At 33.8% G+C, this 13,829-nt stretch overlaps 2 long non-coding RNA genes across 2 annotated transcripts; both read right to left on the reverse strand.

Moving 5' to 3' along the window:
• Window positions 1-6,426: 6,426 nt before the first annotated feature.
• On the reverse strand, window positions 6,427-7,108 carry LOC133820981 (uncharacterized). The gene is made up of 2 exons (XR_009887248.1): window positions 6,839-7,108; window positions 6,427-6,604 (listed from the first exon to the last, which is right to left on the reverse strand). It is a non-coding gene; the product is annotated as an uncharacterized LOC133820981 (long non-coding RNA).
• A 209-nt stretch (window positions 7,109-7,317) lies between these two features.
• On the reverse strand, window positions 7,318-9,255 carry LOC133820982 (uncharacterized). Its single transcript, XR_009887249.1, has 3 exons — window positions 9,053-9,255; window positions 7,958-8,186; window positions 7,318-7,792 (listed from the first exon to the last, which is right to left on the reverse strand). It is a non-coding gene; the product is annotated as an uncharacterized LOC133820982 (long non-coding RNA).
• Window positions 9,256-13,829: the final 4,574 nt, after the last annotated feature.

Genomic DNA, 13,829 nt, shown 5'->3' on the forward strand with positions numbered 1-13,829 from the left:
CCCCACCGTCTTTCCGAATTCTGTGACATCTAGCGAGAAAGAAAAAATGGTGAGGGCCATGCATGCAAGAATCACGAGCTCGATGGATGAGCTCGGAGATCTAACGACAAGAAACTAAATATTAAGACCCTCACTAAAGAGTCAGAGCGCGTACTCCACAGGGAAGAAAAAGAACGTGGATGATTTTTTGAAAATCCCGAAATTCAAGGGAAAGAAAGGTGGCGGTTAGCCAAGAAAGGGCATTTTCGGGTTTCGTGTAATTGTCAAGAACAAGGGTTTTTTACCCGAAAACTTGGTGTACAAGAAACATAGCCTAAGAACTTCAAAACCCAGAAAATGGGAACCACATTCAAACGTCGAAACTGGGTATAAACCAGAGACGAACGTCCAGAAAGAAAATCCAGAAAACATAAAGCCTATTGATCCAAAACCTCCTATCGTACCATTCTATTATACGCAGCAAGAGTGACATAACAAAAAAAAAAGAGAAGAGCTAAGAAAAAAAATGGTGTACTTACACAGTGATGGTGATTGCAGTGAAATCGTCGAGTGGAGAAGAGGTTGCAGGAAAGAACTCACTGACTCGAACAGACCAGGGTTCCTTTGTTTTTTGGGTCGAGAAAACATGCGCGGGACGGAAGCTTCTTAAGAAAGTTTCTGGCTTTCTTGTTTTTTCTTTTCTTTCTGGTTTACAATGGACAAACGTAAAGAAGAAGACGAAGAGGAGATCTTATATATATAGGTGGGAAAACTAAATCAATCAGGAGCGTTGGTTAAAATCCTCAACAGATCGAATGGAGGGGAATCGGTGATAAGATGGTGCCGAAAAGCTGTCAGACGAACGATCGTGGGCGTGTTCCCAAGGTACTCAAGTACCTAAAGTGAGCAATACCCATCTGGCACGTGTCCGTTTTTAAGAGTGTGACGGTATGGTTCCCAGAAAGAGTAGTTCAAACGTTTCCTTCTCTTAGGACTCGAACAAATACTTTTGAGGGGGCAAAATGTTATACCCAGATTTCGAGCCATAGTAAATATGACCTCGAAAGATGAGTTCGCATTAAACGGTCTCGTGAGGGTTAGGGTATGCTCTACGATTGTAAATCGAGCCTGCAAAGTATGATACATGACCTCGAATGTACTGACCTCGAAATGATCTCGATCTCGAAAGATAGCTCTGAGAGCCCCTCATCTTCGGGAACAACTTCGGAGCAGGGATATTGAGCTCGATGTACTATCTCGAAAGCAATGTTAGCTCGGGAGATGTCAGTGGCTCGCACAATGACGTGAAACCTGAGATGCTGAAGCCTTGGAGATACGATATGACCACCTTGAATATCTACAAGTATTGTAAATATGAGATGCAATCCTCATTTATTGATGTAAATCCCTAAGAATCGTGGGATAATATTTAGTCAGTTATGCGTTTCCTGATCATTGGGGAACGTTTCCTTTTATATCTGATTATTGGCATTTAAAGCCATTTATTTTTATTCACAAAAGAGTAACTACCCAAAATATGTGGGATAGTATTCTGCATCCTTCTCTATAAATAGAGAAGTCATGCACCATTGTAAAGGACCGAAATTCTGATCCTTGAGAGAAAACTCTGGAGAATTCATGCTAAAGAATTGTTCAGAGATAATCTTGAGATTAATAACAGAGACTCGTGGACTAGGCAGATTTAACTGCTGAACCACGTAAAAAACCGTGTTTGATTCGTTTGTTTATTTTTGGCCATTGTCTTAAATTGTTTACGTGCTCTCTTCTTTTATCTGTTGACGAAAAACGGCGTCAACAAATACTACTTGTAATGCCCTGGAATCCCTAATGCGGTTTAATGGCTGGATTAGTGGGCCGGGAGGTCCATAACTGTTTAATTATGCCATTAAATGATTATGTGCATGTTTATGTGAATTATATTATAATATGATGTTTAATGCATGCATGTGGATCCACATTCAATTACAGGGGTGTTGTGTTAATTTCGCCCGTTGAGGGTGTAATTGTATATTTGTATGCATGTCGATGACCTATTGCTTAGATCACATTATAATGTGGGTTTGTTCGAGCTATTCGGCATGAGACGATCTTGGAATATTAATTAGCGGTTTATTCATAATAGGTTTAAGTTCGGGGCTCGGGTTGAGTCTCGGGGTGATTTTAATGTTAGAGCGTTGCTGGGAATTAAAGGGTAACGAGATATGAATTATTGATGTTTGAGAATAGTGGGAATTGGAGAGTGTTAATTATGATAAATGAGATAGGTGGGAAATACAAAATTTGCCCTTGGGAGCCTTTAGAAACCCTTATTAGACCTAGGGGTATTTTGGTCTTTTCACCCCTAGGATAGATATAAGCCATTTAAGCCTGTAAAAAGAAGAGGAAAACAGAGCATAAGTTCAAGCTTCTCCCATGCCTATTCTCCTTCTGTTTTCTTTGTGATTTTTGAGCCATTCTTGAGGATTCAAGCTTGGGAAGTAAGTCTTGAGAGTTAGGGAGTGTGTTCCACCATTGAAGAGCTGTTAGGAACGAGTTTCCTAATACGCAGCGGAAAGGTGGTGTTGTTGGCCCAGTGTACAACAAAAATTTTGTAACATATTTAAACTACCTTTAAATATGCGGATCCATTAATATACATACATTAATCATAAACAAGATACTAATAGAAATCATACCTCTTGAAGTCTATCAAGTGTCCTTGCTATCTTTTCTTATTTAGAACGATCTTCCTATCCAAGCCGCTCCTACGTACTCATACCAAGATCTTCCAAAGCGTTCTCTACACCTCAAGAAATGTGTGGGCACTTGGAGAATGAAGGATAGTTTATTTGTGATTCTTCTTGATGTACTCAACTCATGAGATCAAGAGAATAGGCCAGTGAATTGGTTCTTTATTTTCAGGGCGAGAGAAAACTATCGTTCTATTTTTCACAGAGCGAATGTGTAGAGTAGTCTCACTCTCTTTTCTTATCCATAATAATAATCTGATCAGTCTTACTTAACAGAAAATATTCAAAATTTAAAAAATAAATCTATAACCATTTTACAATTTACTTTTTAATTAATTAATTATTCCATTAATGAAAAAATCCAAAAACCAATTTTCGAATTATCCATTAATTAATTAATTAAATAAATAAAATTGAAAATCCCATCCCTGAAAAACACTGGTGCTACACGCCACACACAGTCCTGGACTGTGTGTGAACGTGTAGCTTCCTAATTTCTAGGGATATTTGTTTTTCAAATTTTATTTAATTATTTATTCAAATTTCTTTGTCAGATAAGATCTAACAACCTGATAACTAATTCAAATTTGAATTCAAATTAATTATCTTTTTAATTAATTATCAAATATAATTAATTATTTGAATAAATATTAATCTTTTAAATTGAAATCCAATTTGAACTTATCAGATTATTTTCTCCCACTCAAATAAAGATATTTAATTAATTCTACTAATTAATTAAACCCAAATTTTCGAAATTAAATATTTAATTTATTATAATTTCAAAAAATTATAATTAATTAATTAATTAATTAAATTTCAAAAAATTAATTTAATTATTTAATATAATTTCGAAAGTTATATAATAATTAAATATTAATTAATTTGGTTAACTACAACTAATTTGTAATTAATTAATTAATCACCATTATCATATAATTGCATATTTGGCCTGAAGAACAAATTTCTTCCTAAATATGTCTTTAAACTATTTTCCCTTCATATCAACTCTTACCTTGAACAGTGTTGATAGAGCCGCTATGGGGACCTATGGACCTATAATTCCAAGCTCCAATAAATTTGAGATTATTAATTAAACTCTTTAATTAAATAATCTTAATTTATTAATCTCATGATTATTCCACTATAAATATGAGACTGCACTCTTGTAATTATAGACATTTCATTTATTGAGTACTTTATAATCATAAAGCGTCCATTGATTTAATCATTGCATACAACTTGACCCTCTAATAATGGTTCATAATTAATCGGGAATAAAATTACCGTTTTACCCTTTTAATTATGTCTTGTTTCCTTAAGTACCATTGACTCTACTAGTGAAGGTTAATTCATAACTAAATTATCAATTTGAGCTCAATAACCTTTCAGTCCCAAAAGTCAACCCTTAAGAGAACCATCATTCAATCTCTTGCGAGAAGGTATAGATTCCATATCTGTACACTATGTCCCCAGCCATCTATATTAATGAGTTCCCAAAACAAAAGGTTTTAGCCTGATCATTCTGACAGACCCTAACAAGTGAATCAAAGAACTCATATAACATAAACAGGAGTTCATAGTAACCTCAGGATTAAGATCTACTTGTATATGATCACCAGTTGATATATTTAATTAATACTTCGAAACAGTATTTAACTAAGTATTAATAAACATATCTGGCCCAGTTCTATATATTCTCTAATATATAAAGCACCTCCACTAAAGTGTCCTACCACACTAGTGATCCGGACCTAGATCACATGTATTCATAATACTAGTGGACCGTACTTGCAGTAATTAATCTAAAGATTCCATAACTTTATTTTACTGCGAACTATTCAAGTTCATTTATCTCAAACACAATCCTCTCGTACTAATACGTGTTTGAGATTACATTCATGAACTTAGGAATTTTCCTGATATTTACATAATATTATCATAGAATAATATAGTCCATAAAATATATGCATAACAAATTCAATTTATTTATTTATTTCATAAAAACAATGTCTACTGCATATGCTTTCAGGGCACATCTCCAACAAGAGCATCATAATCTGAGCTTGAGGTAAGTTTCTAGCCATTAAATTCCCTAGTTTGCCCTGTTTTAGTTCTGTTTTCCAGTTGAGATTTCTAGGTTGGATGATTGGTTTTGTTGGGAGTTTTGGCTAGGGTTCTTGTGGTTGTGATGCTTTGGGTATGTAAGGATGGATTTTGGGTTCATTTGGCATCAAAAATGGGATTGGAAGCATTGGAATCGAGTTAGAATTGAAGGAGTCGAAGAAGGAGGTTTCAGGGGAGAGCTGTTCTGGGGGTACACTACAAGAAAATGTGGTCTTTACCTACCAATTGTAAGTATAGGTAAAACTAGTCTAATGGTGGGTAATATTGTTTACCTACCAATATTGAATTGGTAGAGATTGGTAGGTAAATGTTAGTGGGGAAAGAGTCTTTACCTACACTTATTAATACTGGTAGGTAAAAGAATTAGTGGACCCTACTAAGTTATAAATCAATTGATGAGTCAGCAAATGACGTGTTTGATGATGTGGCATCCTACATGTCTGCTGACATGGTGTCCATAGTTTATGTGTCTGATGATGTGGCATCCTACGTGGCATACATCAAAACCACCACTTGGCATCTTGTGGTTGCGCCACGTGTCAGACACTAATTTGTCCACGTGCTACGAGAAATTCGAATGATTGTGTTACTTATCCCCTTTTTATCGGTTATGTGGCACTAAATGATTGGTCCACGTGACATGTTTTAGTATACTTATTTTTACCTACACTTATTTATTTGTGAGTAAATATAATATTTCTATGTAGGTAATTTTAATTATATATAAATTATATTTAATATAAATAATAAATGAAAGTAATTAATTTGAAAAATATTTAACATTATTAATCAAATAAATTATTTAACTTTAATAAAAAAAATAAGCAAACATATATTATACAATATTCATTGCTTATTAAGAAGCACATTTCATAAAAAAAAATATCTATACATTATTTTTAGGTCATTGAAAACTCAATAATGTCATTTTTCTTGACATTCTTCCTATTCTTCACTTTGGGATCATTGCTGAGAGCCTCCTTTTTTCTGACTGAACTTATTGTGAATGTCGATGATGACTTTGGGAGGTGGACACCGACAATGGCCGGAGGTGGGGTTCGAATTGGTGCCAGTGAGAAGGACTTTATAATTAATTTCAGCAAAATAAATACCCCCAATTTAATCATCATAAGGATTTCAGAAAATATATGACTTATTATTATGGGCATTTACGACACTTGAGATACCAACATATATTAAAAATAAAAATAAAATATGAGCACATCAAGTGTCATAATCACCAACATAAAATAAGTATATTTATTCTTGAACATCATAGGCCAAAATAATTCAAAGTAACAATGACACCTACCACAACAGATTGCCTAACAACAAACCAGAGCAACAAAAAAGGATCGATACATATTATAAAAAATTACCTCAAACAGAGCATAAAAAAAATTGCCTAAGAATTTTAATACAAAATTTTAATGAACTGGACACACATAAAAAGCCAAGTTTCACATATATTTGCTATGCTTCTGCATAACCAGCAAAAACTTGGATGGACATTAGTTAAAACCTGCATTCCTAAGAGTTTAAAGAAGACAAAGATAAACAAAATTAAGTATGAGCATGAAATATTTTACATAATAAATTAAAAAATTCATAAACACAAAGAGAGACCTCTGTCAGTTTTGGTACAATCTTATGGAGACACTGGGACAATTGCTCAGGAGCACAATAGGCCATTGCACCAAGTAATTGAACACTACTTTGCTTTGTTGCTAAGCTTTATACTCAAGACCCTACAAAAGTAATGCATTAAATTAAATCCTTCATATAAATACTATATTAGGACAATCTTTCTCTAAGCAAACAAAGAAATCTCTTTCAACCCCAAAACACGTCTCTTAATTGGCAACCTATATTACTAACACAAAAATATTGAAAAAAATTCAGTTTCAGCATCAAGTGGAAAGAAGAAAACTGGGTTTACATAAAAAAAATGCTCGACAAATATGTAATAATAAGAACCTAACCTTTTTGCAAACAAAACAAAGAAAAAAGATGAGGCTTTCACCAACAAGTTCCAACCCGAGCTGTCATGGGATCAAAACACATAAGCCAAGCATGACAAATGAGATTTAGATGCAGAAAGCAAATTGGAAAAGATAAACAAGTAATTCAGGTTCAGTTAAATCAATCGTGAAAAGCACTTTAGAAATTATTTATAAACACCTTCTCGAGGGAGTAGTTTAGAAATTATTCATTGTTTAAAGTTGTTAAAAAACAATTTATTTTTACATTAAAAAAATAACATACAGATAAGTTCAATACAATGCAAGTCTCTCTTCAATATACCCATACCGCCCAAGTAGATCCAATTGCAAACAATAGCAAAAACTTTTCTTTTCTAAGTGTTATTTTTTTCATAGGGATTCCCTAAGTCAACCATGCATATTAACATAAACTATAAATATTATTTTCATAGGAACACACAGTAATGAGCTCTTCAAGTATAAGAGATATACAAACTAAGTAATACTGAAACTGAATAATATATTATACTAAGTACTACTTCCAATACTATATTATACTAATAATAACTCCTAGTTCAATCTTGTCCATATCCAAAAATCTCTAGGACCAAAGTCAACTTAACAGTCAACACCTAAACAAATGGTCAGGATGGGCATCCCTCTTCTAGTCATCAATCAAAACTTGCCATAATAAGACAAGAAAAACTTTCACTGAAAATGAGCAGCTAAGTATTAAGCAAATAATTTATACTTCACTGATTCAACGTGATGTATCAATAATAGGAAATTAAATTAGAAGGGTACGAAAAGAATCTCCTAACATGGATGAATGTGAGATCAAATGTTCATTGTCAAACAGGTGGGAGAGTTGGCAGGAATCGCGGTAGGAGCAACTGTTATGCTCAATATACTTGTTGCAGGGTATGTTTGAACTCCGACCTTCTATCTAGCTTCCTGAGTAAAGACATAAGTACACATAATTAACTACATTAGCACATTTTTAAACTCATACAGACAAAGCAGATAACATATATACATGCATGTGGGATAAGATATATAATTATATTTTTTTTTGAAGGAAGGTAAAGATGTCTTCAACTATGACTTGAACTCATCAACCTTTAATTTTGTAGGGAGACAACAAGAGCTTCAATGAACCCTGTGAGGACTTTAGGGCCTGCAGCAGCTGCAAACAACTATGAAGCAATATGGGTCTACCTCACTGCTCCTATTCTTGGAGCACTTTGCGGTGCAGGGGTCTATTCTGCTGTCAAGCTTCCAGAGGAAGATGGAGACAATCATGATAAGCCTTCAACTAGAAGGAGCTTCAGGAGGTGACTGATTAAGTCTGTCACAAGAAATATCTATGAATAACTCAGGTTCAGAGAGGAACACAACTCTATAATGAGCTCTAGTACAGATAGAAGTCCATCTGGGTACATAGACATAACGAATAAACTAAAAATAGTCATGTGCATCATTAACAATCAAGTAAGGAATTCCACTCACTCCTAGTTGACCTTTCTCCACTTAGTATAGAAATATAGTCTTTTTATAATTAAATTGGAAGCAGAGGAAGCTTATATTAGGAGGCTCAATTTCACAATCCTAGTAATCTTGGGCTCTTTTTCCCTTTCATAAGTATGGTTGATCATGTATGTAGTAATGCAAGTTACAGAAAACTAAAGGATTATCTTAACATTATGCTTATAACACTCCAATCGGTGTGCTTATTTATTCTATGAATTGCCTTCACATAGATAATAAATTTTAAAACTACCAATCTTCCTTTCCATAAGCTGGAATCATGGTTGTCTCACTAAGACAATCTAATCTAGCTTGGTTGTATTAAATAAACAAATTAGCTTGGCTCCTCACTATATTTATCAAATTCTAAATCACAAGTTCTATGTTGTTTTTTGCAAACAAAATTCAATCTTTGCAATCCTTTTAGTTTCCAAAAAGGCATAAAAATAATGACACCATGCTATCAGTTAGAATGATGAACACACAGTTTAGAAACAACATTCAATAAGCGTACCGAGATAATGAGACTAAATTTGTAATACATTACGAAGTGAAATGTAAATCAACAAGAAAATGTCCAAAAGTAATTGTTCAGTGATTCCTATTCAAGAACCTTGTTTCACCATTGGCCTCGCTTACATATAATATTGTGTCAAAATTACTAAAACCCCAATATCAAAATTGTACCTTTTGCAATTTTCCATTCTGAAAAACTTTTCTCAGCAACCAAACAACCCCTTCCTTTTTCATAACCCAACGCAATTGATCATTCTCAAACCAGCGAAACCCCTCGGGTGTGATCCGTAGCATGATTATTAGGTCGAGAGCAACGCTTAGCTAATGAGAGAGCAAAACCAGCAAGCAACACACCGAGGATATCAGCAAAGGCATCTCTTGATGAGGCTCCGGCCGATCTAAAGAACCCAAGTTCGTCGGCAACCTCTTTGGTGGCGCCGGCGAAGAGGGAAGCGATGGATCCAATCCAAATGGAGTGGCGACGCAGAAAAGGGTAGTGGGTTAGGTTGGCCAAGGTGGTGAAGATAAGGGTTAGAGAAAATCATAAGAGGACATGGTACAACTTGTCTCGAGCTAACCATGGGTCTTCGTCCCCCATTGATTCTTTGGTGGCTTTTCATCCTCTCGGTGTCCGGATCACAACCATTCCCTTGGAATCTAGTTTGGACGACGGTGGAGGTCCGAAAAAGCTTCGAAACCCACAACTGCGGTGCGACTTCCAAGCTCCTCCTGCGGCGATCTCCGACGCGTCAGGTGGCGGGGTCACAGGGAGAGAGGTTTCAACAAACTCTGAAGCCGTTCGTGTTGTTCGCCGAGCGTGAGGGAGAGGGAGTTGAGAGAGTGAGTGTTGCGGCTGAGAAGTGAGAAAGATAGAGAGATAGGGTTTAGGGGAAAAGAAAAAAACATGGGTAGGTAGAATTTTTAGTTTTTATTTTAATTTTAAATATAAATTTATTATAAATATATTTTATTTGTATTTTTTCCAACTATGTACACACGTGGCATGCCACATGTTGTACAATGTGTACACATCATATTATTTACTCCACATAAGCTTCCAAATAAGCATTTATAATAATAAAATAATATAATGAAAATAAAAAATGGGGGGAAAATTGAGCGGGAATGGTTAAAAAATTTCCCTCCATAATATACGTAGGTAAATATCATTACCTACTGATATTATTGGTAGGTAAAGCTATGTTCCGAAATATAATATAATGGACTAGCATTTACCTACTAATATTATCTACCAATAAATATTGGTAGGCAAAACATTACTTTCCTTACCAATATATATTGGTAGGTAAAGATCAGATTTCTTGTAGTGGTAGCGCTACAGCACCCATCAGAGGGCGCTATAGCGCTACACAGGTTTGCTGATGGGCGGTTTGGGGTTTTGAGTATAGCGTTGGGGGGCTATTGAGCAGCGCTGTAGCACCACTCTGTTCCTCCATAAGTCCGTTTTGAGTGTTTTTAAGGGCTTTTGGCTCGGGGTTTCAATCTTTATGGCCCGGTGTAAAGAACGCCCTAGACCAATACTTACAAAACATTCGCATAACGTAATTTATAAAAGAATACCATCCATTATTAAAGTCTCAGGGGGACTTATTTAAAATCATGCAAGTTGGCGCCATAAGTTTAAAATAAAACATAGGTTTTTATGCAAGGTTCAAGAAAAACCAATTAAGTTAAATAACAGAGTCCCACTGATAATTTAGGAAAAAAAAAGTCCCTTAAAACAAAACATAATTTAAATGGCGTTCTACGTTGATCGTTTTATCGTCCATAGGATTGCCCCACGCCATACACCCCATGATGAAAGAACTCCTCACGTCACCACGCGTGCCATAGAGAAAACCTATTTGCTACCTGGAAGGAAAGTAAGGGGGTGAGCTAAAAGCCCAGTAAGGAAGTACAAGCAAATAAGCAGGTAAGAAAAACAACAAACAACCAAACACTAACGTTCATCTAAAAACATCATGGTATATCATAACATAATCGTAACATTTCATCATATCATAACATAAATGTGACATATCAACATATCATAACATAAATGTGACATATCAACATATCATAACATAAATGTGACATATCAACATATGATAACATAAATGTGACATATCATCATATCATAACATAAATGTGACATATCAACATTTCATAACACAGATGTGACATATCATCATATCACAATCATACAACATACATGATGAGCATGGAACGCTAGTTGTCCATGTCACCCTATGAGGTAAACAGGAGATCACTGGTCCTTGAATAACCTCGGCGCGTCCGCCCTAGGAGTCACGTCTCAATGTCCTTAGTAACTCGTTCGATGTATCTGACATCGAAATCTGTTTGATGTATCTAACATCGCATTCTGTTTGATGTATCTAACATCCATACACATATCGCATTCAACAGATCATCATATTAAGGCATTCATAATTTCATAACAGTTCATTCATATAACAGCCTTACCATTCATAGCATAAAATCATAAAAAAATCTATCTAACTTCCTTACCTTAGGTCCAAGCTAAGAATTTCACAATCTTTTCAACGAGCCTATATCATAATCAAAATAACGTTTCTTAGGTTCATAAAATTACTATTTTGCCCCTCCATACAACTCATGTGTGCATGGGCCATGCACTCATGATAACAGTTACACTAAAACATGCAATTATCGCCAAAAGAATAATGCCCGTTCCACTCATTTTACTAACATGATTGCTTTATAAAAATTACATAGTTGAATAATAATCATGATTCTGGACGTAAAAGTTTATTTGCATGTAACATGCATACGTGGGAATGTTGCGTAATAAAGACGTTTTCAAAAACGATAATTCTACATTTCTTTTATTATTTTAAAATCAATAGACATATTATATGCTTCATTTTCTTAAAATTTCTAAGTTGATTAAATTTCTCAAAAACTTTATTTTATTTTATAAATTTATTTTATTTTAGCTCAAAATAAAATATGTGACATTTTCATTAAATAAATAATAATTTATCAAGAATTACCCAACAAGCTTGGATTTAATTAAAATACCTATTTTAATATGTTTCTTTAGAAAAATATATTTGATCATTGTGTTACAAAAATGATGTGAAAAATATATTTTAAGTGTGGAAAAATACATTTTGATTTAATTTATTTAAGACTTAGTTTTTAAGTAGTAAAAACCCATATGTGACAATTTAATAACAATTGTTAACCTTTTTAAAACAAACTTTCAGCCACTATTTATTTTATTCAAAATCACAAATAAATAGAGTCTAAATATTTTTCTCAATCAAAATAAAGAAAAATCATTATTTATCAAAATATGCATTCATACCATTAAAATATCATTTTTCAATATTACCATAACTTAGGAAAAATAATTTATTCCAAAAATTAATCAAATTCATTTTTAGTGAAACTTACTTCATATTTTTTTACAAAATTCCAGCAACCATTTTTTTATCATTAAAATCACCATATTCAATTTTATAAACTCATTTTTTCTCAAAATTCAATAAAAATTCTGTAGGAAATTAATTGGGTAAAATATCATAACATAAGACTTAAAATCCTCTTTTAATTTCATAAAAATTAACACATTCATCAAGAACATTATTTATGCATGCAACTCATCTTTTTATCAACTTTTACCCAATTATTTTGAAAAAAAACAGCAAGCTTAATTCTTTGTAAAACTCAACTTTTGTCTTAAAAATTACAAAAAATCATTCATGCCTAAAATCTCATTATGCTCTTATAATATGCATGATCCTAATATCACTAACATAATCACATGAATCCTTTTAAAACCATTTGTTGCAATTCCATGAAAACCAACAAAACATTATCAATAAAATAGCATATAGTAAATTTATAAGCACCATATTCACATATGCCTTATATTAACCTAGCATATTTCTATCATTATTTTCATGCATCTCATAATTTAATCATTCAAAATATAACATGCATCTAACAAAATTTCATGATCAAAATATCAAGATTACCACGTATTCTCTTACCCACATATCATAGGTCCTAAAACATGGATCAAATATATTGTAAATCACACAACATATCAAGAACACCCTTGGGTGTACCTAGGCCGAAATCACCATACAAGTATTCATAGATTATTACAATTTTTTTTTTATGCATAGCAAAGTCAACATCACAACCCTTAAACACAAATCATACTCTCACAAAATCCAAATCCTATACATCAATCCTACCAAAAACCACCATTAGCACCATTAGCAAAACCTCATATACAACCCACCAAAAACAATATAAGGCTAAGGAAAAGATCATTACCTCTCTTGATTGTAAAAATCAAGAACACAAAAGATCAATACCCCAAACTCCACACCCTTGTTCAAGCCTAGGGTTTTTATGGGAAAGCCACCATGAGGAGGAGGAAGAACCCAAACACACACAAGAAAATAACACAAATCAAAATCATATTATCAAAAGAAGATTATGCAAAGAGAAAAACAAGAAGACATACTCTAGGGGGTTCCTCTTCACTTTCTCCTTCCTTCTTTCTTTCTTTCTTTCTTTCTTTCTTCCTCTCTCTCTCTCTCTCTCTACACGCCACTCTCTCTCTCTCTCTCTCTAGGTCACGGCAGCCACACACACACACAAGAGCAATGGCTCTTCTCTCCTTTCATAGCCCCTTTATCACAAATCCCCCCATAAAGTCTCCCCAAAGACAATAAGGTAAGTTTCCATTTCTCTTTTATTTTTCTTAATTTCTCTTTATTTCAAAAAGATACAAAGGAATAAAATGTGATCATGCCTATCCCCAAATGATCATGGTCTTCAATTTTTGATTTTTACCATCTTAAGGAAAGTATTCCTTTCCCACTAGGTCACACGCCCACTTCCTATTTCCCTCTTCTTTTCCCCCCTTTTTTTTTATAAATAAATT

The sequence above is a fragment of the Humulus lupulus genome, chromosome 3 (assembly GCF_963169125.1).
Source record: "Humulus lupulus chromosome 3, drHumLupu1.1, whole genome shotgun sequence".
Taxonomy (NCBI): domain Eukaryota; kingdom Viridiplantae; phylum Streptophyta; class Magnoliopsida; order Rosales; family Cannabaceae; genus Humulus; species Humulus lupulus.